This window comes from Stegostoma tigrinum, chromosome 1 (genome assembly GCF_030684315.1).
Source record: "Stegostoma tigrinum isolate sSteTig4 chromosome 1, sSteTig4.hap1, whole genome shotgun sequence".
Classification (NCBI taxonomy): domain Eukaryota; kingdom Metazoa; phylum Chordata; class Chondrichthyes; order Orectolobiformes; family Stegostomatidae; genus Stegostoma; species Stegostoma tigrinum.
This window is the reverse complement of record NC_081354.1, coordinates 17,306,154-17,329,979: the sequence shown is the minus strand read 5'-3', so window position 1 is coordinate 17,329,979 and position 23,826 is coordinate 17,306,154.

Here is a 23,826-nt window from a genome sequence, read left to right as displayed (position 1 = left end):
CGTGAAGAGTAAGGCTGATGAGAGTAGGAAATGATGGATGAACAACGGTATGAGGTTCTAGCCAAGAATAAGAAATACTCATATCTTAGGTACAGACAACTGGGATCAAATGAATCTCTTGAAGATTGTAAAGAATGTAGGGACGTTCTTAGGAGGGAAATCAGGACTGCAAGGAGGAATATGAGATAGCCTTGGCAGATAAATTTAAGGATGATCCAAAGAGTTTCAACAAGCACATTAAGAGCAAAAGTGCAACCAGAGAGAGAATAAGGCCACTCAAAGATCAACAAAATCATCTATGTGTTGAACGTTAGGAGCTGGGAGAGATACTAAATGAATATTTCACATCAGTTTTTGCTGTGGAGAAAGAAATGGAAGCTGGAAAACTCAGGGAAATAAATACTGTCGTTTTGAAAATAGTCCACATTACAGAAGAGGAAGTGTTGACGGTCTGAGAAAGCATAAAATTGGATAAATCTCCAGGATCTGATCAAGTGTATCCCGGGACATTGTGGTAAATTCAGGAAGAAATTGTGGGGCCCCTAGCAGAAATATTTGTATCATCTGTAACCACAGGAGAGGTGCTGGAGGACTGGAAGATGTCTCATGTTGTGCCTTTATTTAAGAAAGTCTGTAAGAAGAAGGCTGGGAATTAAAGACCTGACAGCCTGACATTGGTGATGGGTAAATTGTTGGAGGTCATCCTGAAAGATAGGAGCTACATGAATTTGGAAAGGCAAGGACTGGTTGTGGATGGTCACATGATTTTGTGCAACTGAAATCATGTCTCACAAACCTGATTGAGTTTTTTGAGGAAATAACCAAAAATATTGATGAACACAGAGCGGTACATGTTCTCATGGGCTTTAGCAAAGCCTTTGACAAGGTTCCACATGGTAGACTAATTAGTAAAGTCAGATCACATGGGATTCATGCTGAGCTTGCCAACTGGATATAAATTTGCCTTGCCAGTAGAAGACAGAGAGTGGAGGGATGTTTTTTTGGAGTGGAGGCCTGTGATGACAGTGTTCCACAGGGATTGGTAATTTTGTTTGTCATTCATATGACAATTTGGATGAGAATAAGGAGAATCCACAAATACATTAAGAGCAAAAAGGTAACTAGGGACAGAATAGGGCCCCTTAAAGATCCCCAAAGCTACCTCTGCATGGAACCACAGGAGATGGGGAGATACTAAATGAGCATTTTGCATCACTGTTCACTGTGGAAAAGAATATGGAAAATGGAGAAAGTGGGGAAATAAATAGTGACATTTTGAAAAATGCCTACATTACAGAGAAGGAGTGCTGGTCATCTTAAAATGCATAAGTGTGGAAAAATCTCCAGGACCTGATCACATGTACCCTAAAACTTTGTGGGAAGCTAGGGAAGTGATTGCTGGGCCCTTAACTGAGATATTTGTATCATCGAAAGCCACAGGCACGGGCCTAGAAGACTGAAGGTTGGCTAACATGGTGCCACTATTTCAGAAATGTGGTAAGGAAAAGCCAGGGAACTATAGAATGGTGAGCCTGACACTGGTGTTGGGTAAGTGGTTGGAGGGAATCCTGAGGAACTGGATTTACATGTACTTGGAAAGTCACGGGCGAATTAACGATAGTCAACTTGGCTTTGTGGGAAATCATGTCGCATGGTCTTGATTGAGTTTTTTTGTAGAAGTAACAAAGAGGATTGATGAAGGCTGAGCAGTGGACATGATCTATATGGACTTCAGTAAGGCATTCGACATGTTTTCTCATGGTAGATTAGTTAGCAAGGTTAGATCACGCCAAGTAGAGGTAGAACTAGCTATTTGGTTACAGAACTGGCTTGAAGGAAGAGGACAGAGGGGGGTGGTGGAGGGTTGCTTTTCAGACAGGAGGCTTGTGACCAGAGGTATGCCACAAGGATCAGTGCTGGATCTGCTGTCTTTGTTATTTATAAGCATATGGACGTACATGGAATAGTGTAGGTTAGATGGGCTTCAGATCGGTATGACGGGTCGGCACAACATCGAGGGCCGAAGGGCCTGTACTGTGCTGTAATGTTCTATGTTCTATGATTTAGATGTGAACATAGGAGGCATGATGAGTGAGTTTGCAGATGACACCAAAATTGAACATGGGTCAGTCGGTCCTAAGAGATAGGCGAGTGCCGTTCCGAAGGGACGGGTGATGGCCTCCGTTGCCCTCAGCCGATCGAAAGGGAGTTGGGTTCAGATCGCCGAATCCGGAGTGGCGGAGACAGGCGCCTCATGGCATCCAGTGTGGTAACGCAAACGATCCCGGAGAAGCCGGACAGTGAAGACGGTTATCTCAGAGTTTAACAGGATGTTGATCGGATGGGCCAATGGGCTGAGGAGTGGCAGATGGAGTTTAATTTAGACAAATGTGAGGTGCTGCATTTTGGAAAGGCAAATCAGAGTAGGACTTATACACTTAATGGTAAGGTCCTGGGGAATGATTCTGAACAAAGAAACATTGGAGATCAGGTTCATAACTCCTTGAAAATGGAGTTGCAGGTAGATAGGATAATGAAGACTGCATATGGTATGCTTGCCTTTATTGGTCATTGTATTGAGTACAAGAATTGGGATGTCATGTTGCGGCTGTACAGGACATTGATTAGGCTACCATTGGAATACTGCATGCAATTCTGGTCTCCCTGCTATAGGAAACATGTTGTGAAACTTGAAAGTGTTCAGAATAGATTTACAAGGATGTTACCAGAGTTGCAGGGTTTGAGCTATAATATAAACTGGACTCCATTCCCTGGAGCATCAGAAGCTGCAGGGTGACCTCATAGAGATTTGTAAAATCATGAGGGGCTTGGATAGGGTAAATAGACAACGTCTTTTCCCCGAGGTGGTGGAGTCTAAAACTAGAATGCACATATTTAAGGTGAGAGGGGAAAGATTTAAAGGCGACCTAAGGGGCAACTTATTCACGCAGAGGGTGTTGTGTGTGGGGAATGAGCAGCCAGTTGAAATGGTGCAGGCTGGTACAATTGCAATATTTAAAAGGCATTCGGATGGATATATGAATGGGAATAGTTTAGAGGGATAAGGGCCAAATGTTAGAAAATGGGACTTTATTTACTTAGGATGTCTGGTTGGCATGGACGACTTGGACCAAACGGTTTGTGTCCAAGCTGTATATCTGTAAGACTCCAGTATAGGATGCATGGTTAGTACGTTTGAGGATGACACCAAGATCAGTGGGAAAGTGGACAGTGAAGAAGGTTACAAAGAAATTTTGATCAATTGGGTCAATGTGCTGAGGAGTGGCAGATGGAGTTTAATTTGGATAAATGCAAAGTATTGCATTTTGGATTTTAAAAAGGGCAGAGTTTATAAACTTAAAGCATGGGCCCTAAATAGTGTTGCAGAACAGGGAGAACTAGGGGTTCAGGTGGATAGTTCTTTGAAATTTACATCACAGGTAGGCAGGGTGGTTAGGAAGGTGTTCAGCACATTTGACTTCATTGTTCCAACCTTTGAGTATAGGAGTTGGGAGGTTCATGTTAAGGTTGTTTAGGACAGTGATAAGTTGGACCAGAGGGTCTGTTTGCATACTGAATGACTCTATGACTTAAACTATGCTGGGATCAATGTTCCGGTGAATTGAATATCTAAGGCTGTGGAGGTGCCTTTAAACTAAACTAAATAAAGGGATGGTGGGAAGCCTCTGGAAAGTGGACACATAGCCTCACAAAGAAAAATGATGTGGCAACAGGACAGGACAGTTACTTAGATACTGATATCCAAAGTGGGACAGAAAAGGACAGTATTTGCAACATAAAGAAAGGTAAATAAGGTGAAAGGATGAAAAAAATGGCAAAAAGGCATAATTAATTTATTTGGATGTGAATAGTATGTGGGGAGAAAATGAACCAACAATATAAATAATGGTTAATGGGAATAATCTCATTGCCATTTATGGATATATGATTACAAGGAGATCAAAGCCTGCAACTAAATATTCAAGAGCATCTGACACTTGAAATGAGAGGCTGTAAGGAAATGGTGCCAGGGTAGTTTAATCAGTTATAAGTTGGAATAAGTACAATGGCAAGAAACGATCTTGGATCAGAAGATACAGAATCATGTGGGTGGAGGTAGGGAATAAAAAAGGGATAAAAGACACTGATGAGAATAGTTCATAGCCCCCTAATCAGTAGCAATATTATAAGACAAAAAGTATATTATGAGATAATGAGGGCATGTATATATGTTAGTGTATTAACCATGGATCCCTTTTATCTTTATGTAGACTTGGAATATGAAATTGGCAGAGATAGCCACGAGGAAGAATTCATGGAGCATATTCAGCACAGTTTCTAGTCGTGAATTCAACCAGGAATCAGGCCATTTTGGATCTGGTAATATGTAATGAACAGATTTAATAACTGATCTCGGAGTAAAAGATCGCCTAGAAAACAACAACCATATCATGGTAGAATGTAGCATTCAGTTTTAAAGTGAGGAACTTAGGTCAGAATCAAATGTGCTAAACTGAGTTAAAGGTAATTACAAAGGAATCATGGCAGACTTGACTGAAGTGGATTGGGAAAGGTGGTTAGCAGACCAGGAATTTGGAGGAGCAATAGATGATATTTAAGAAAACAGTTCATGACTCACAACAAAGTTGAGTAAATATCCTAGTGAGGAGAAATGATTCTAGAAAAAGGATGAGCCAACCATGGTTAACCAAAGAAGTTAAGGAAAGTACCAAAATTGAAAGAGAAATAACATGTCATGTGGCAAACATTAGTGGTAAACCAAATGATTGGGAAAGTTTTAACAACTAACGAAAGATGACCAAATCAAAAGTTGTGAGAAAAAATGAACTTTGAGGGAAAACTAGTCAGCAATAAATAAAAAGATAGTAAAGACTTCTCAAATATCTAAGAATGAATCTTAAGGCCACACATATCCCCTTTTGAGTGAGGCTGGAGAAATACCAATAGTGCACCAGGAGATGGCAAAGGAAGTTGAATAAAGACTTTTTATAATTGTACAGATTAAAAGAGTAGAATACAGTAAAAGTATTCCAAAAATACAAAAAGATGGGGAGGAAGTAAAATCAATATCTGTCATGAGAGAATAGGAATCAGCCTAAATGCTGATATGTGCCCTGGACCTGATGGGTTATACCCTCGGATACTAAAGGAAGTAACTGCAGAGATAATGGATGCACTGGCAGCAATCTTCGAAGAATTCTTAGATTTAGGGAATCACTTAATGAATCGAAAGAATGCCAGTGTAACATCCTCAGACAAAAATGGAGAGACATAAAAATGGGTAACTATAGGCTATTTAGCTCAACATTCATCTTTGGAAAAATGTGACTATCTTTTGTAAAGGACGCAGAAGCAGAACGTTTAGAAAATCATAATCTAATGAAGTAGAGTCAATAAAGCCTCAAGAAGGGGAAATTATGCCTGACGAAATTATTTGCATTCTTGAAGGAAGTAACAAGCAAGATAAATAAAGGGGAATCTGTAGATTTGACTTTCCAAAAGGCTTTAATAGGTACTGCCCGTAAGTCTAACTAATAAGACCTCATGGTGTTAGAGGTAAAGTAGTAGCATGGATAGAGAATTAGCCAAATAATAAAGGCAGAGGGTTGGGATAAAGGGGGACATTTTCTGGATGGCAACCTGTAAGTAGTAGAATGCCTCAGAGATCAGTGCTAGGGTCACAATTATTTACAATATATTAATGACATGCTTAAGAGAAGTGTATATACTATCACCAAGCTTGCTGCTGACACAAAAGTAGGTGAGAATGTGAGTGGTTAGGATGAGGGTGAGTCAGGAGAGGGATATAGACAGATTAATTGAGCGAGCAAAATCTTCATGTACAAAATTTAATGTAGGAAAATGTAAGGTTGTGCACTTTGATGGAAAGAACAGAGGAACTGGATATTATTAAAAACAGAAAGCTACATTACAGAGAGATTTGAGGGGTGTCCTCATGCATAAGTCACAAAAAACTAGCGTACAAGTTCACCAGGTAATACAGAAGGCAAATGGAATGTTGACCTTTATTTCAAAGGGAATGGAGTATAAAACTAGAGAAGTATTCCGTAAACTATCAAAGGCACTATTCAGACTGCACTTAGTAAACTTTGAGCAATTTTGATCCCATTAGCTAAGGAAAGATAGACTGGCATTGACAACAGTTCAAAGAAGATTTACTAGGTTGATTATGGGCAAGGGGGATTTTCTTATGAAGAGAGATTAAATAGTTTGTGCCTATTCTCATCGGCATTTCGATGAATGAAATACAAACATTTTGAAACATATAATTCTTAGTGGGCTTAGAGAGTAGACGCTGATTGGTTATTTCTTCTTGCAGGAGAGCCTAAGATGAAGGCATAGTCTCAGAGTAAAAGTTCAGCTATTTAAGACAGATATGTGTAGGAATTTTGTCTCTCAGAGGATAGTAGATCTGTGGAATTCTCTTCTGCAGAGGGCTGCGGAAGCTGGGTCATTTAATATTTTCAAGACTGAGATGAACATAGTTTTCATCAGTAAGGGAATCAAGGGTTATAAGGCAAGGGTGGGAAAATGGAGTTGAGGATCAGCCATAAACTCATTGAACAGTAGAGCAGACTCCACTGGCCAAATGGCCTCCTTCTGCTCTGACGGCCTCATGGCTTTGCTCCCGGACAAAATTAACCTATTTTTGAAAAGCCAGTTTAACCAAGCTTTCCTGAATTAACAAATTAGTGACTTGTTTGTTTATAAACACAAGATAAAATAATAATGTAATATACATCCAAACAGCGTAGGGTAAAGAAGTGAGTCCTGAAAGAGGTAAAATTATTTTAAGAAGTATCAGTCTCTGAGTGGCTCATGAAGGCTATTGTACAGGATGATAGTGTTGATATTAATAGTTTAGCAGTTGATTTTGAGATTCTTGGCTTCACAGGTTGATTGAAATTCTTTTCGTCCTTGTTCATTTTGATAAAGTCTGGCTGCTAGAACGTTGAGTGGGAGAATGCCTTTTCCCTTTCCTAATCTGCAGTGCAAGCATGTTTAATGCCTCTTATCATACTGTGCGTTCACGTTACACTAATCCAAATACAAGCACATCAAGGTTTCAGTCAGCTTTTAACCCTTTTGCAAAATATTGCTGGAAAAGTAAAACACAAGCATGCTTGCAGGAGCTGGCTCCCTGCTGCGAAGAGGGCGGGTTGTCAGCCTAACACTAACTCTTTCTTACTGATCTTTCTATTAGCAGTTTCCCTGACTCTGGAGAGGTATGACATTCCATGGGTCCACAAAGGAGTCTGCCAGACAGTTACCAAATTTGTACATCATACTCCTGTTTTGGTTCAAGTAACACCAAAGACATGCTTCAATTAAAAGTTCAATAAGTACATGAAGTACTTCAGGGTTGTGATCCATTATCATGACAGTAGATTGCAATCTTTCTAAGATGATTATTTAAATATTTTCAGGAAGCAGCAAATAAGGCATTAAACATTTTTTTATGACACAGACAACCATGTGAACTGAAATGGCCTCATCTGTTGGTGAGACTTTATTGTAAAGCACTGGGATATTAGTTGAAACCCCCAGATCAAGCTGAAGACATGTTCCTGCAGCTTACTGGGGATTCAAAGTCAAGAAAGGACTAGTGCTAAATAATACAAATTCTACATCGCACTAATTAACCTTCTCAAAGATTGTTCATTGTTGTTCAGCTCAGCACCTGAACTGCAATTTATACTCATTCTGTCATTAATCCATTCCACAGGACATAGACACTGAAGGAGCAGAAACTTCTTATGTTCTCTAATCATCTGCTCACGGACCATTTAATCAGGAGATGCTGTTGGAGAAACAGGCAGCAGTACAGATCCCTGCAGGATTTGGGCACAGTTAGAACAATCTAGAAATCACTTGAGTAATTCATAAAGCAATGAAAATAGTCAGAAACAAGGATGCATGGAAGCAAGCCCAGTCTTTGCTATCTCTCTTCACAACTAAAACTCTCCAGCTCAGGCAGCATCTGGGAAATCTCTTCTGCACCCTCTCCAGCGCACCTAAAGTGTGAGATAACAAGGCGTAGAGCTGGATGAACACAGCAGGCCAAGCAGCATCAAAGGAGCAGGAAAGCTGATGTTTCGGGAATAGACCCTTCTTCAGAAATTTTGAAGAAGGGTCTAGACCCGAAACATCAGCATTCCTGCTCCTCTGATGCTGCTTGGCCTGCTGTGTTCATCCAGCTCTACACCTTATGATCTCAGATTCTCCAGCACCGGCAGTTCCAACTATCTCTGCACTGATAGTATGGATTCTAGAATAGCACACAATGCTCTAGCTGTGGTCTAACCAACATTTTATATCTAGCACCACGTCCCTGCACTCAGACACTATTCCGCAGCTAACAAAGCAATTATCTCATAATCCTTCTTAATTACTATATCAACCTGTCCCATTACCTTAAGGGACCAGTGGACATGCACACTAAAATTCCTCTGATTCTCTGTGTTCCCCAGGTTTCTACTGTTTGTCATGTATTCCTTTGCCTTATTTGTTCCATCCAAGTAAATAATCTCACACTTATCCATGAATTCCATTTGACACTCAGCCCCTCTATATCCTCCTGCAATCTGAGGTATCCTCCTCCCTATTCACCACCCCACCAATTTTCAAAACATCTATGAACTCACTGATGAGCCCTCCTACACTTATGTTTATATCATTTACACATACCGCAAACAGCATGGACACCAGCACTGATCACTGCACAGTCTGAAAGGACACAGATTTCTAGTCACAAGCACACCCCCACAACCAGCGCCTTTTGCTTCTTGCCATTCACTGAATTCTGGATCCAATTTGCTGAATTTTCTTCAATCTCAGGCAGTCTTATCTTTGCTGTCAGTCTACGATGCAGGACCTTATCCAAAACCTTGCTAAAGTCCAAGTAGATGATGTCAAATGCATTTCCCTCATTTGCACACTTGGTGGCTGCTTCAAAAAATTCAAGTTGATCAGATGTGACCTCCCCTTAACAAAGCCATGACGACTGTTCCTGATAAAACCTGCCTTCTCAATTGTAGATTAGTTCTATTGCTCAGAATTGTTTCCAATAGTTTCCCCACCACTGAAGTTAGACTGACTAGCCTGTAGTTTCTTAGTTTAATCCCTTTCTCCCTGTTGAATAATGCTACCATATTGACTGTACTCCAGTCTTCTGGCATCTCTACTGTGGCTAAAGAAGAGCTGAAAATTATTATCAAAACCTTGCTGCCCTTGCCTTTCTCAACAGCTTGGATTACACTTTTTTGGACTTATATAGTCTGAGCTTGCCAGGACACGCAGAACTCCTCTCTGGCTGTGTTAATTTCTTTTAGGTAATGTCACAGTCCTTCTCCCGGATTTCTGTAGCTAGTCACTTCAATCATTTGCTGTGACATTAGGGCCCACAGACTCACCACTCTATCAAAAAATGTTTCTTCTGAATTTTCTATTTAGTTTCCTATTAATTGTCTGATAGTAATGATCTATATTTCTGTTTCTTCCCACAGGTAATGGAAAAGGAAGCCCAAGAATTTCTAGACATAATCAGGATTCTCTGCCTACATGTTATGGAACAAAAATGAGTTTTCATTATTACAACACTAACAACTTCAAAAGTGAATTAATGAAGTAGATTTTGTTGTCTAATGTTCTCAAGTACTGGGCTGTCAATCACTTTGGTATATAAGATTTCCGGCAACAATTAATGCTTTCAATTTAGTGAAACAGCAGGAAGAAAGATGAATGTATAGATCTTTGAAGGCAGTTTGACTAGAATCAGCCACTGATGCCTTGGCAATGGACTCACATCTGTAAAATCCACACAAACTGTCTTACAGAACATCAAACCAGAGTGGGTCAGGTGACCAAAAATCTTTGACAAAAAGAAGCAAATGTTATGGATGTCTTAAAGGATGAGAGTACAAGATGCAAAGTTAAAGAATTCGAAGTGGTTGAAGGTACAGTGACCAATGGCAGGGGGAATGGAAGAGGATAGAACAAGAGGCAGCAGTGAGAAGAATGATGTATGGCTGGAGGTAGGACATTGAGATTGAGGTAATGCCTGAAGAAACTTTGAAGCAGTTAGCCGCATCAGAAATAAAACTCATGAGAAATAAAAGCAGATGATACAACACCTTCACCTCACAGTTACTTAAAGTCAAACTGGGTAACTGAGCAGATGAATATGGCATTAGGCATTATCAGCTATTTCAACAAATACACAACTGCCGAAGTTAAATAATGGGAATATCAATAATAACCATTTTGAACAGGTCTGAGTCAATTAATCAAGTGATTGAATTTAAACAGTAGAACAAAATTACAACATTAGGTCCAAGTGTTCTGTTTTGTTTTCATACATTATTAAAAATCTGAAGAAGCTGAATATTTCAAAACAAATTTATAAACATGAAATTTATGTTGGGATCAGAAATTATGAAAGCCGGTCTTCCCTGACCTAACAAATGTCCTTACCCCTCAATGCCAGCACACCAGTGATCATTTGAGTTATAAAATACTTGGGAACCGCAAAAAGCTGTAATTTCTTTTAAGAGTGCATTTCAAGGGGGATTTTATAGCTCTAGCAATTTCCCGACCCATCCCCCTTCCAGCCCCATTTGTACCATATACCTTACAGAGAGAGGTTTCGATTTGAACCAGGATGACCCAAGCCTGAATATGATCTTCAAATGCTTCTACTTGAATCTCTCTAGGCTTCATTTAATATCTTTGCACATCAACTATCAGAATGACCCACATGCTGGGTATTCTTATTCCACAGTAAAGGGCAAGAGGCTGATAGCGACCATATCCAGCAGCCAGATGTAAACCTCTGATTTCACAGACCTGGTTATCTCCAACTCAAGGTCAAATGTTGGGCATCTCTTCAGATTAATTTCAAAATGAATAAATAACACCACAAAGGTCAGACCCAATCATTCAGAATGATGTTGTTTTAAATTCACCAGTGAATACTAATTTGTGACTTAAATAGGGGCCTGAACCCCACCCCACCACCCCCACCCCCCGAATGTTAAATACACAGTGGTCAAATTCAGGTGAATTATCTCAAGTATGATATTGCATCTTTCAGTCTCCAATTCCCCTAAAAGATATCAAATAAACTGGCAATCATTTTAATGTCCAGAGTCTAAAGGGTTAAGACACTGCACCATCCCTTCTGCCTGTTACATTTCCTCAGAGTCTAGACTGCTTGCTGATTTATGTTTTAAATAACTGTGTTTGACCAAAAAAAGTAAATGAGATGTTGAGTAAATCATGTACTTAAAGAAATGCTTAGTTTCACAGTCCCAGAAATATTACACATAGACTCCCCCCTGGGTGAGTGAAACAGGGATAATTATAACCTGTAAAGCTGTATGATATATCTGATGTCTAAATGTGGAGCTATTCTCTGTGTTTTATTTCCGTGACACTCTCACCACAAGCAGTTTTGCTTGGGCTCACCATGAAATAATGAGACAAAACAAAGAGCAATGGGTGACCTGGGATAAGGGAGCCTCTCTTGGAGCCAGCTACATTCAAAGATGATTACTACACAGTGCCCTGTTCAACACCAATGATACAGCGTTTGAGCTACACTATCAAACTGATCACATTAACTCCCATTCAAGCTGCAATTCGATATGATGTTTATCAAATGCTGAATTGCTGTGAACTCAGAGCAAGTAGTAAGTTTTTTTGTGTAAGTCATTTTATTTCGGATAAAGAGAAAAACAACTACCATTGAAAAGGTTCCTCAATGACTGATGCGTAGGGATATCTCTTGTGTTTTCTTTATTAGATTTAGCCCTCACAACTAGCCATTTGGGAAACTACTGAATGTCAGTTAAAGCATGGTGTGGCGCATTTTACCAAAGCAAGAATTGGGTCCAATCCAGGCAATGATTTATAGTCCTCAGGGACATTTAGCAAAATTGCAGAACTTGAACACCAATAAAAAAAGCCCATGATCCATAAATCCACACATCAAATGGAATTTGACTGACTCGGAATGGAGTTCCCTATACCACCCTGCCCAGAACCAGGCAAGATTACAAGAGAAAATATAGACAAAGGGTGCCAGTGAAGTGGCAACTCTCTTTGACATATTTGCCATTGCCGTTGCAGTGCTGCTCCTTCTCCACCCACTGAATTTTAGCAGTGAGGTGGAAGGGTGCAGTCTTTGATGTTTTCCTTCTCTCCTGGTGCTTTTTCTTTTACCTATTGAGATACCCATCTGAATCCTACAAGACTGCAGTGTGTGACATGCTCCAGTACTTAGAAGAGCACTACAATGGCTCAGAGGGCGCACATAGTTAGGGGGGAAACGGTCACTCAGTGATTAGCGCTAGTGTCTCACAATATCAGTGACTTGGGTTAGATTCCATCCTCGAGTGACTGTCTATGTGGAGTCTGCACATTCTCCTCATATCTAGGTGGGTTTCCTTTGGGACCTCTGGCTTCCTCCCATAGTCCAAAGATTTGTAGGTTAGGTGGATTGGCCATGCTAAATTGCCCATAGCGTCCAGGAATGTGAAGATTAGACAGATTAGCCATGTGAAATGCAGGGTGATAGGGTAAGAGGGAGTGCATCCAGGTGGGCTGCTCTTCAGAGGGTTGGTGTGGATTACATTGGCTGAATGGCCTACTTCCACTATACAGTGATGATGACGCTGCAATTTTCCTGCTTTGCAGTGGGAGATTCACGCTTGCTGATGGGGGTGGCTGAGATGGGATAGGGGGATCGAAGATCTACTTTCCATCTGGGCAAACATTTGACAGAGGAAATTGGATTGGTATTTTGGCAGACTCTGAGAAGTGGGAGGGGAGTGGCCTGTTATTCTTCCATTCAGAGGAAAATATAACTCATTCATCAAAGTAAACAAGTGGGTTGAATTATAATGATATTCATAGAGACAAAAAGAAACGTGAAAACACCCCCAGGTTTGGCAGATCCAACCTGTTCACACAGCTGAACATAAAATATACCAAGGCATTATTTTGAAGAAGAGCAGCAGAATTCTTCCCGGTGAGCTTTATCCCTGAATCGATACATCAAACGAATTCTTTAAGTATCATTGTATTGCTGTTTGAGCAAGTTTCCTGCGCATGTGTTGGCTCCTGTGTCCCCTATATTGCAACAGCACCTACACTTTGAAAGTATTTCATCAGTTGTACAATGTTGTGTAAGGACTACAGGACCCTAGAGCAAGCTTGTGATGATGTCATGGAGTTGCACATCATGAAATATAACTATGACAAAATGGGCAGAGTCAGAACACTCTGAAAGAACACCAGCAGACAGCAATAATCTAGGCTAGAAGATTTAAATAGGCATATGGACACAATCAAGATAGAAGATAGATTAGTCCTTACTTAAGTCAGAGCCTGAAATATCTATTGTTATCTTTACTGTCGTATTTAGCATAAAAGTATAATATTTGAGCTTTCTTTGAAGTTTAAGCCTGAAGACAGTTCTTAGCTTTGCCTGCTCTTCATCCAGTCTGTCATGAGCTTGAATTCATGGCGTGTCATCAAAAAACATGATAAAAGACAAAACATCTTGGGATACTAGCTCATTTTACCACAATCTGTTTTTACGTGACTAGTTTTTCGACCATCTCTAATTATTGTGATGTACACAGTTTATTATCATCTCATTTCAGTGGTACATGTTATTTTTCTGCTCTGCAGAGCCCTCATGTTTCTACCCAATTAGGTATAACTCCATGTTTACCTCAGGAGTGGCTGTAGATGCATTATCACATCCTATATTAGGCAAAAGAAATCTGCATTGAATGTGAGTCGTAAGGCTCATTTCTCTGGTCTTCAGAAAACCTTTCTGAAGACAGCGTCCCGACCTGAAAAGTCAACTTTACTGCTCCCTTGATGTTCTCTGGCCTGCTGTGTTCCTCCAGCTCTACACTGTGTTATTCCAGACGATGTTAAATATCTGTCACTTTCTAATTCATCTGGAGAAGATAAGGATGTTGTTGCAGTGTTTATTGTATTGAATCTACAGCATCAACACAGGACATTCTGACCTAAATTAGCATTTATGTTCAACACAAGTCTCCCCTCTTTCTGTAGGAGCAAATTCATACAGACTCTAGAGATCACAGACGGTCAGGCAGCATCCATGCTGAGAAAGCAAGCTAATGTTTCAAGTCCAGAAGCCTCTTCATCAAACATGAAGTGAAGGGTGGAGGGGGCAGAATTTATGCCGTAGTAGGGGTGGTGGGGAGGGGTGTGGTTTGGGGTTGGAGTGTGGGGGGAGAAAGAATGATGATGGCTCAGATTAAGTGATTGGAATGTGAGAATGGCAGAACGATGGTGTGTCTAACTGCCAGACATAAAAGAACAGACAGTCCCACTGGAGTGGGAGGAGGGGAGAGATGGTATGGTGACAGAGAATATAACATGCAAAGCTGAAAAAAAGGGAAGGAATGGGTTCACAATTTACAGGTGTTGAACTCAATATAGAACTCAATTGGTATATGGGAGAATATTTGACTTGGATGCTGGTAATCTGATGCAAGCTTTGGATGGTTTTGGCAAATCTTTAACAGCAAGTTGTCAAGCCATTGCTTAAGTTATTATTACATAGAGGCACAACACATCCCCAACACTTACATACAAGAATGATAAAATTTGATTTGTTCCTTGACAAAGGGGAAATATCCTCCTCATCCTTCGTGGTTTGTCTTCCCCTTTTGACATGATTAATTACACCATACTCATCCAATACTTCTGCACTGCTCCACAGTGCTGCAAGACTGCTCTCACTTGGCGCCAACATTGTCCATCTAACCTTAGTTAGTATATCACCTGCGTTAGGACTTTTTGTAGCCATCATCGTGTTCGGTGTCTTAGTAAGTGCAGTGGGGACAGAGAAACTATGGGAGTGAATGGAGTCCTTAAATGACTCAGTTATTCATGGTGGTAATTTGGTGAGCTGCTCATGCAATGCAAGTGTGTTATTTAAATATTGTGGTCGTACTTTGGTAAATTCTCCTCATGAGAACCCAATTAAACATTTAACGTAGAAAAACGTAATGAGTGCTACAATAAGTTCTTGTTTGCTGAACACTTACATTTGTTCCTAAATTTCTTCCTTTTTAATAATTGATCTGTTTTCTTTTCCTAAGAGGAGCTGAACTGCCAAGAAACAGAGCCAAAAGCCACTCAGGTTTGCTGTCTAAGGCTCTGGTTATATCCTTTATAATCCAGCAGCTCTGCCCAGTGGATTCCACCTACAGCAAGGTAGGGTCACTGGACCTGAAACGTTAACTCTGATATTTTCTTCACAAATGCTGCCAGGCCTGCTGAGCTTCCAGCAACTTCTGTTTTGCTTTCCACTTACAGCAAGGTGGCTTGGATGTGGGAATGTATTGGAGAGCTGATCCAATATGTTACTTTCAAATTTGGCTGCCATTCCTGCCTCCACAGTGCTGATAGAACATAACCCTAGCATTCACCGCATTATGATAGCCATATAATTGCTGATGCTGGGGTGCTAAACAGTAGTCCCCAATATCCACAGTGACATTCGATACATGCGCTAACTGTCAAGTGATGCTTCCAGTGAAATGACATGGAAAGGAAATTTGAACACTGTTGACGGCTCCATTTTCTCAGCTAAAACACAACACTTAAAGCATCAGCCATACATTATCTCATCAGTCTAGGTAGGAATGACTTGAACTGAATGTGAATGTAAAAGAGTGATTAGAGATAGTAGGAACTGCAGATGCTGGAGAATCCGAGATAACAAAGTGTGGAGCTGGATGAACACAGCAGGCCAAGCAACATCTTAGGAGCACAAAAGCTGATGCTTCAGACCTAGACCCTTCATCAGAAAAGGGGGATAGGGAAAGGATTCTAAAATAAATAGGGAGAGGGGGGAGGCAGACCGAAGATGGATAGAGGAGAACATAGATGGAGAAGAGAGTATAGGTGGGGAGGTAGGGAGGGGATAGGTCAGTCCAGGGAGGACAGACAGGTCAAGGAGGCGGGATGAGGTTTGTAGGTAGGAAATGGAGGTGTGGCTTGAGGTGGGGGGAGGGGATAGGTGAGAGTAAGAACAGGTTAGGGAGGAGGGGACGAGCTGGGCTGGTTTAGGGATGCAGTGGGGGGAGGGGAGATGTTGAAGCTAGTGAAATCCACATTGATACCATTGGGCTGAAGGGTTCCCAAGCGGAATATGAGTTGCTGTTCCTGCAACCTACGGGTGGTATCATTATGGCACTGCAGGAGGCCCAGGATGGACATTTCATCTAAGGAATGGGAAGGGGAGTTAAAATGGTTTACGACTGAGAGGTGCAGTTGTTTATTGCGAACCGAGCGGAGGTGTTCTGCAAAGCAGTCCCCAAGCCTCCGCTTGGTTTCTCCAATGTAGAGAAAGCCACAACGGGTACAGCAGATGCAGTATACCACATTGGCAGATGTGCAGGTGAACATCTGCTTGATGTGGAAAGTCATCTTGGGGCCTGGGATAGGGGTGAGGGAGGAGGTGTTGGGGCAAGTGTAGCACTTTCTGCGGTTGCAGGGGAAAGTGCCAGGTGTGGTGGGGTTGGAGGGGAGTGTGGAGCGGACAAGGGAGTTGCAGAGAGAGTGGTCTCTCCGGAAGGCAGACAAGGGTTGGGATGGAAAAATATCTTTAGTGGTGGGGTCATGTTCAAGCCATCTACAATCCAACCCCACCACTAAAGACATTTTCCCATCCTAACCCTTGTCTGCCTTCTGGAGAGACCACTCTCTCCATGACTCCCTTGTCCGCTCCACACTCCCCTCCAACCCCACCACTCCCAGCAACTTCCTCTGCAACCGCAGGAAGTGCTACACTTGCCCCCACACCTCCTCCCTCACCCCTATCCCAGACCCCAAGATGACTTTCCACATCAAGCAGATGTTCACCTGCACATCCGCCAATGTGGTATACTGCATCCGCTGTTCCCATTGTGGCTTCCTCTACACTGGGGAAACCAAGCGAAGGCTTGGGGATTGCTTTGCAGAACACCTCTGCTCGGTTCGCAATAAACAACTGCACCTCTCAGTCGCGAACCATTTTAACTCCCCTTCCCATTCCTTAGATGAAATGTCCATCCTGGGCTGGGCCTCCTGCAGTGCTACAATGATGCCACCTGAACGTTGCAGGAACAGCAGCTCATATTCCGCTTGAGAACCCTGCAGCCCAATGGTATCAATGTGGATTTCATCAGATTCAAAGTCTCCCCTCCCTCCACTGCATCCCAAAACCAGCCCAGTTCGTCCCCGCCTCCCTAATCTGTTCTTCCTCTCACCTATCCCCTCCCCCCACCTCAAGCCACACCTCCATTTCCTACCTACTAACCTCAACCCACTCCCTTGGCCTGTCCGTCTTCCCTGGACTGACCTATTCCCTCCCTACCTCCCCACCTATACTCTCTTCTCCACCTAAATTCTCCTCCATCAATCTTCGGTCTGCTTCTCCCTCTCTCCTATTTATTTCAGAACCCTCTCCCCATCCCTCTTTCCTGACAAAGGTCTAGGCCCAACACGTCAGCTTTTGAGCTCCTAAGTTGCTGCTTGGCCTCCTGTGTTCATCCAGCTCCACACTTTGTTATCTGTAAATGTAAAAACTTGCTTATAGTGAGGGCTGACATCAAGTAGGCTATTGTGCTACTGGGAGTATTCCATTATCCATCCCAACACTCCACATTCAGTTACAAATCACAGACTCTCAACAAGTTGCTTGGAGCCATGGCATCTCCAGTTCACATCTAGATCACTGGGAGCTGCCACTGAGCATTTACAGCAGATATTTTGGAGTTTATCAGTTGAAACTGCAGCTCTTCTCAGGATTGTCACCTCCTACCCTTACAAAAGTATGTCTTTCACAGCACTGGTGGTAAATGTAAAGAAGATGTCACTGCATTGAATCTCCTACATGTATAGACTCTAACAATGACTGTTGTTATCATTGCTTCCCTACAAAATCAAAATTTGTCAATTCAATATGTTATATAAAGTATCCTGCAAAGTGAAAAAATCTGCTTTCTCTGTTACTGTGATATATTTTTTGAAATCTAGTATCAGTGAACTTTTCCAAGTTTCTGAGCTCTAATAATGGTCAGGAGTGTCGACACTTGACAATTGCTATAGCTCTGCAGGCTTCTGGTCATCGGTACCTATTTACTTCCGGTAACAGAGACTTAAATTTGGCACAGATTACCACTTCAACCTGGGAAGAAAGCACATAGAGCCTACCAAATGGATATGATTATTTCACTTTGATGTGCACTCAGAGTGGATTTATAATAGTTCAGTTCCCAGCTGCCTGCTTTTAAGTGACTAATTGTTCCACCAATGCTAATTATTGCACAGCATGGAGTGTATTATCATCCGTAGTTATAGTGGTACAAGTTATTTTGCTATTCCTTAAAGAACCCTATTATGCAAGCCATGGCTCCGAGTTTATCTCAGGAGCTGCTGCAGCTGCATCATCACATCCTGTACTAGATTAAAACATCTGTATTGAATATTAATAGTTAAGCCCACTTGTGAAATGAATCATCAGGACAGTGTCTGTCACGTTAAACTCTATCATTCATATGGAGATGTTAAAATGGATATTTGATGATCAGTAGCCTAACCAGGACTGCAGGAGTATGTATTACACGAAATTTCTGTCACAGAAACAGACCATTTGGCCTGGTGTTTGTACAACAGCTTCTCCCGCCACTCTTAATCTAACACTGTAGGTAGACAGGGATGTATGTGACTTGCTTGTTGATAATCCAATTTGAATCTTTTTGACACATTTGGCAACTCTTTGAAATTACACATCTGCCAGACCTGCTCAATTTTAACAGCATTTTCTATGAACAGAAGTAGTACAAGCTAGAGGCAGATGTAGGCCGTTTGGTCCCTGGACCCTGCTCCACCATTCGATAAGGTCATGACTGATGGATTTGTGTTTTGAATTCCATATTCCCTTCTATCCTGATAGCCTTTCATTCCCTTGCCCAACAAGAATCTATTTACCTCTGCCTAAAATGGTATGTTGGTCTTCATAGCAAAAGCATTTGAGTACAGGAGTGGGTCGCCTCACTGCAACTCTACATGGGCATTGGTAAGACCGCAGCTGGAGTCCTGTGCAGTTTCAGTCTCCTTACCTGAGGGAGAACGTTTTAGCTACTAAAGAAGATTGGTTTAACAGACCAATTCTTGAGACTGCAGGACAAGAGTACTAATAGCGAATGGATCAGTTAGCATTATATTCATTAGAGTTGAGAAGAATGAGGGGGGATCTCATTGAAACAAGGGGTCACTGTCTAAGGATAATAGGCCTTTTCAGATAGAGATGAGGAGGAATTTCTTCACCCAAACAGTAGCAGGCCAGTGGAATTTTCTGCCATGGGAAACTGTTGAGGCCAAATCATTGAAAACTTTCAAGCAAGATGTAGATATAGTTCTTAGGACAAAAGGAATCAAAGGATATGTGAAAAGCAGGAACAGGGTGCAGATCAGCCATGGTCATATTGAATCGCAGAATAGGTTTGAAGGGCCAAATGGTCTCCTCCTGTTCATACTTTCAATGTTTTGACATACATTCTCCCCTCTCTGATGTATCATAATGTCTGTAGTTCATCCTTCAATTCGTAAGCTAGAAGCACTTGTAGCAGATCACCTCTCCTGCCATCTTTAATGTGTTTACTAACTCCAAAAATTGGTTATTTGCATTGTTTGTTTATGTGTTTTAGTAATCCTATGACCAGATCATGTACTACTTTAAATCTTAGCACTAGATTAGATACCTTTAAGGTTTCTAACACCTGCATAATTTTAATTTTGCTATAATTAATGTTGTGTTCAGTTATAATATATCACCAATGTTTAATGCTAGAAATGCAAGACTTAATAAGGTGGTTATGTTTTTAACTGTCTCATGTAATTTAACAGATGACAAAATGCCTTGGAAGAAGGGATAGTGAAATTATATGACCCTCCAGGGAGACTGGCACATTTAATATTTGTTATAGTGAAAGAGGCCCAGAACAAAACATGAAGGAAATCAAATGTCACTTTGAAACAAAAGATGGACAATTGATCTTTCTAAACATTGACTCAGACTTAGGTGGGGCTGAAACTGTTGCTGCTGTAAAAATTGGGGAAAAGGGTTGTTTATGTTAGGAACTGAGTCAAATACCAGGCATGGAGAGCTGATCTTCTGTTTAAAGAAACAGGAATGAGGAGTTTTCAGGAGCAAGAAATCACAATTGACAACACAGCATGGAACTGAAGGAACACAGCAGGCCAGGCAGCATCAGAGAAGCAGGAAAGTTGACGTTTCGGGTTGCAACCCACCTTCAGAAGAAACGTCATCTTTCCTGCTGCTCTGATACGCCTGGCCTGCTGTGTTCCTCCACACTGTGTTGTCTCTGACTCCAACATCAGCAGTTCTCACGATCTCTGAAGGAATCACAAGTGTTGGACTTGCTTTGAGAAGTCAGTTCTCAGTCAAGATACTCCAAACTCTGAATGAAGGAACTTTCAAAGCATGCCAGAAGACTCGACCTGGGTTGCAGGTAGAAAGGAACATGTAAAATCCCAAGAGGAACTTAATCTACAAAGCAGTCTACAAAGCGTGACATGATATACTGGCTGTAATGTAATTTGGGTTGTGTTAATTAGTTAATGAGAAAGTACCTTTTTATGCATTTTGGTGTATTAGTTAATTATATTATGGGTCAGCATTTATGCCGATTCCAAATTGCCCTTGAGAAGGTGGTGGTGGACCTGTGAACCCCTGCCGTCCATTTGGTGTAGACACACCCATATTGCTGTTAAAGTTGAAGTTGCAGAATTTTTACCCAGTATGCTGAAGGAATGACAATATAGCCAATCCCAGAACAGGATGGTGATTGACTTGATGTAGCTGGTGATGCTAACATGTATCTTCTGCCCTTTTTCCTTCTAGATAGTCATGGTCGCAGGATTGAAGGGTGTTAACTAAGGAGCCTTGATGAGTTACTACAGTGTATCCTGTCATTGGTAAACACTTCTGCTGGTGAGTGTCAGTGGTCAAGGAAGAGATGTTTGTGGACATAGTGCAAATTAAATGGGCTACTTTGTCCTTGATTGTGTCAAGCTTCTTAATTGTTGTTGAAATTGTATTCACCCAGGCATTTGAGGAATATTCCACCACTTTCCTCACTTGTGCCTTGTGGATGGTGGACAGGAGTCAGGACATGATTTCTTCACTGCAGGATCACTAGCCTTTGAGTGGCTTTTGTAGCCACTTTATTTTTGTGTCTAGTCTTGTCAGTGGTAAGCCCTTAGTTATTGTAGTTTGATAATGAAGAATTTAGCATTGGTTATGCAACTGAATGTAAAAGTGTAATCATTTTAAATATACTGACCATCGGGGCATTTCAAGGTTTTAGTTCTAGCGCATGCTGGTGGAAGCAATTGCAATGATTTTGGCCTGTTTTATCTGATGGTGTGACTTTTTTTTGGCATGGGGAGGTTCGTGAAGGAAAATTGTAGATACTGTAATTCGTTCTTAAATCTTGAGATACTAAAACTTGTGATTTAAACAGTTGTGAAATTTTCTTGTGAGCTGCATCAGTCCATTTTATTTATATAGATGGCACAATTCAGCTCGTAGCAGCAAATAAACAACAGAAGGCAATCTTGTCTATCACCTTAATCTCATTTTCTTTTTAAAAAAATATGAAACTGTTTGGAATGAATGTGTTTGTGTGAACCTTCCTGACCTAAATTTACATCTGTCTAGGAGTACCTTCCAAATTGTCTGTTTTAATCTGCAGTGTTATAATTTAAGGAATGAGAGAGCAAGTGAGCACTGACACATCGTTAGTAACTGTATGGTCTTTTAAAATATACTGATTATGTGGAAAATGAACCAAATGTGAAAAGTACAAAAGTAACCGTAGACTTGTTTTTGTAGTCTTAAAATGAAGATTTATGCGGTTTGCCAAATAATTACTGCTGTAGCTTTGTCTTTATGAAAATCTGATGTTTATGAAGAGAGAATCACTTCTAATGAAAATAGTTACTTTAGTGGTGTTTCCAAGACATGATGTACAGTGTTCAACTATTTCTCATTATACCTTTCTTCCAGGTATAGCATGATTTTTTTAAAAAAAAATTAAGCCACTTTAAGGCAATAAAGCTCTTGTGTCTTGGGTCATGCAGATATAATTTTCGTCCTACCCATGGAAGCTTTCTGTTTTACAATTTAGATTTTTTAAAAAAATAAGAAATTTGAAGCAAAGCTTGGGAATTAGGCTGGGATGTGTACTAAGCTTCAATTGGAATACATCATCTAGGCATTTGGAGCAGTTTGTGCCAGTCTGTTAACATGGTAATAGCCCCTATGTGTGTCCCACAGAAAAGATCATTAGTATGATCATCGGAGGTGTCGTTGACAGTGTAGAGGGCTGTTGTAGGCTGCAGCGGGACATTGACAGGATGCAGAGATGGGCTGAGAGGTGGCAGATGGAGTTCAACCTGGATAAATGCGAGGTGATGCATTTTGGAAGGTCGAATTTGAAAGCTGAGTACAGGATTAAGGATAGGATTCTTGGCAGCGTGGAGGAACAGAGGGATCTTGGTGTGCAGATACATAGATCCCTTAAAATGGCCACCCAAGTGGACAGGGTTGTTAAGAAAGCATATGGTGTTTTGGCTTTCATTAACAGGGGGATTGAGTTTAAGAGTCGTGAGATCTTGTTGCAGCTCTATAAAACTTTGGTTAGACCGCACTTGGAATACTGCGTCCAGTTCTGGGCGCCCTATTATAGGAAAGATGTGGATGCTTTGGAGAGGGTTCAGGGGAGGTTTACCAGGATGCTGCCTGGACTGGAGGGCTTATCTTATGAAGAGAGGTTGACTGAGCTCGGTCTCTTTTCATTGGAGAAAAGGAGGAGGAGAGGGGACCTAATTGAGGTATACAAGATAATGAGAGGCATAGATAGAGTCGATAGCCAGAGACTATTTCCCAGGGCAGAAATGGCTAGCACGAGGGGTCATAGTTTTAAGCTGGTTGGTGGAAAGTATAGAGGGGATGTCAGAGGCAGGTTCTTTACGCAGAGAGTTGTGAGAGCATGGAATGCGTTGCCAGCAGCAGTTGTGGAAGCAAGGTCATTGGGGTCATTTAAGAGACTGCTGGACATGCATATGGTCACAGAAATTTGAGGGTGCATCCATGAGGATCAATGGTCGGCACAACATTGTGGGCTGAAGGGCCTGTTCTGTGCTGTACTGTTCTATGTTCTATGTTCTAAATTCTTTCTTATTAGAGATAATCATTGCCCACTTGGGTGGCATGACGTTACATATCAGCCCATGCCCGGATGTCACTCAGCTCTTTGTATTTGGACGCGGACTACTTCAGTGGTACTGAATATTATGCAATCATCAGAGAACCATCTCATTTCTGACCTTATGATGAAACAGCTGAAGATGTTGGCCTTAGGACACTATCCTGAGGAACCTCTGTAGAGATGTCCTGGAACTGAAATGATTCACAACCAACAACCACAACCATTGTCCTTTGTGCTAGGTATGACTCCAACATAAATAATGTTTAGTCTCTGTTCATTTTAGTTGTTTGTTACAAAACTCTTGAAATGTGAAATCTTGTCACATGATTCTCTCCAGCACTGGAAAATGCATGTTCTTTAAAGGTTATATGGCTTCAAGTATCATAATATCAAAAAAGATTAAATTGTTAATGTGAATAAACCTAGATTTGCTGGGCCACCCATGTTCAAT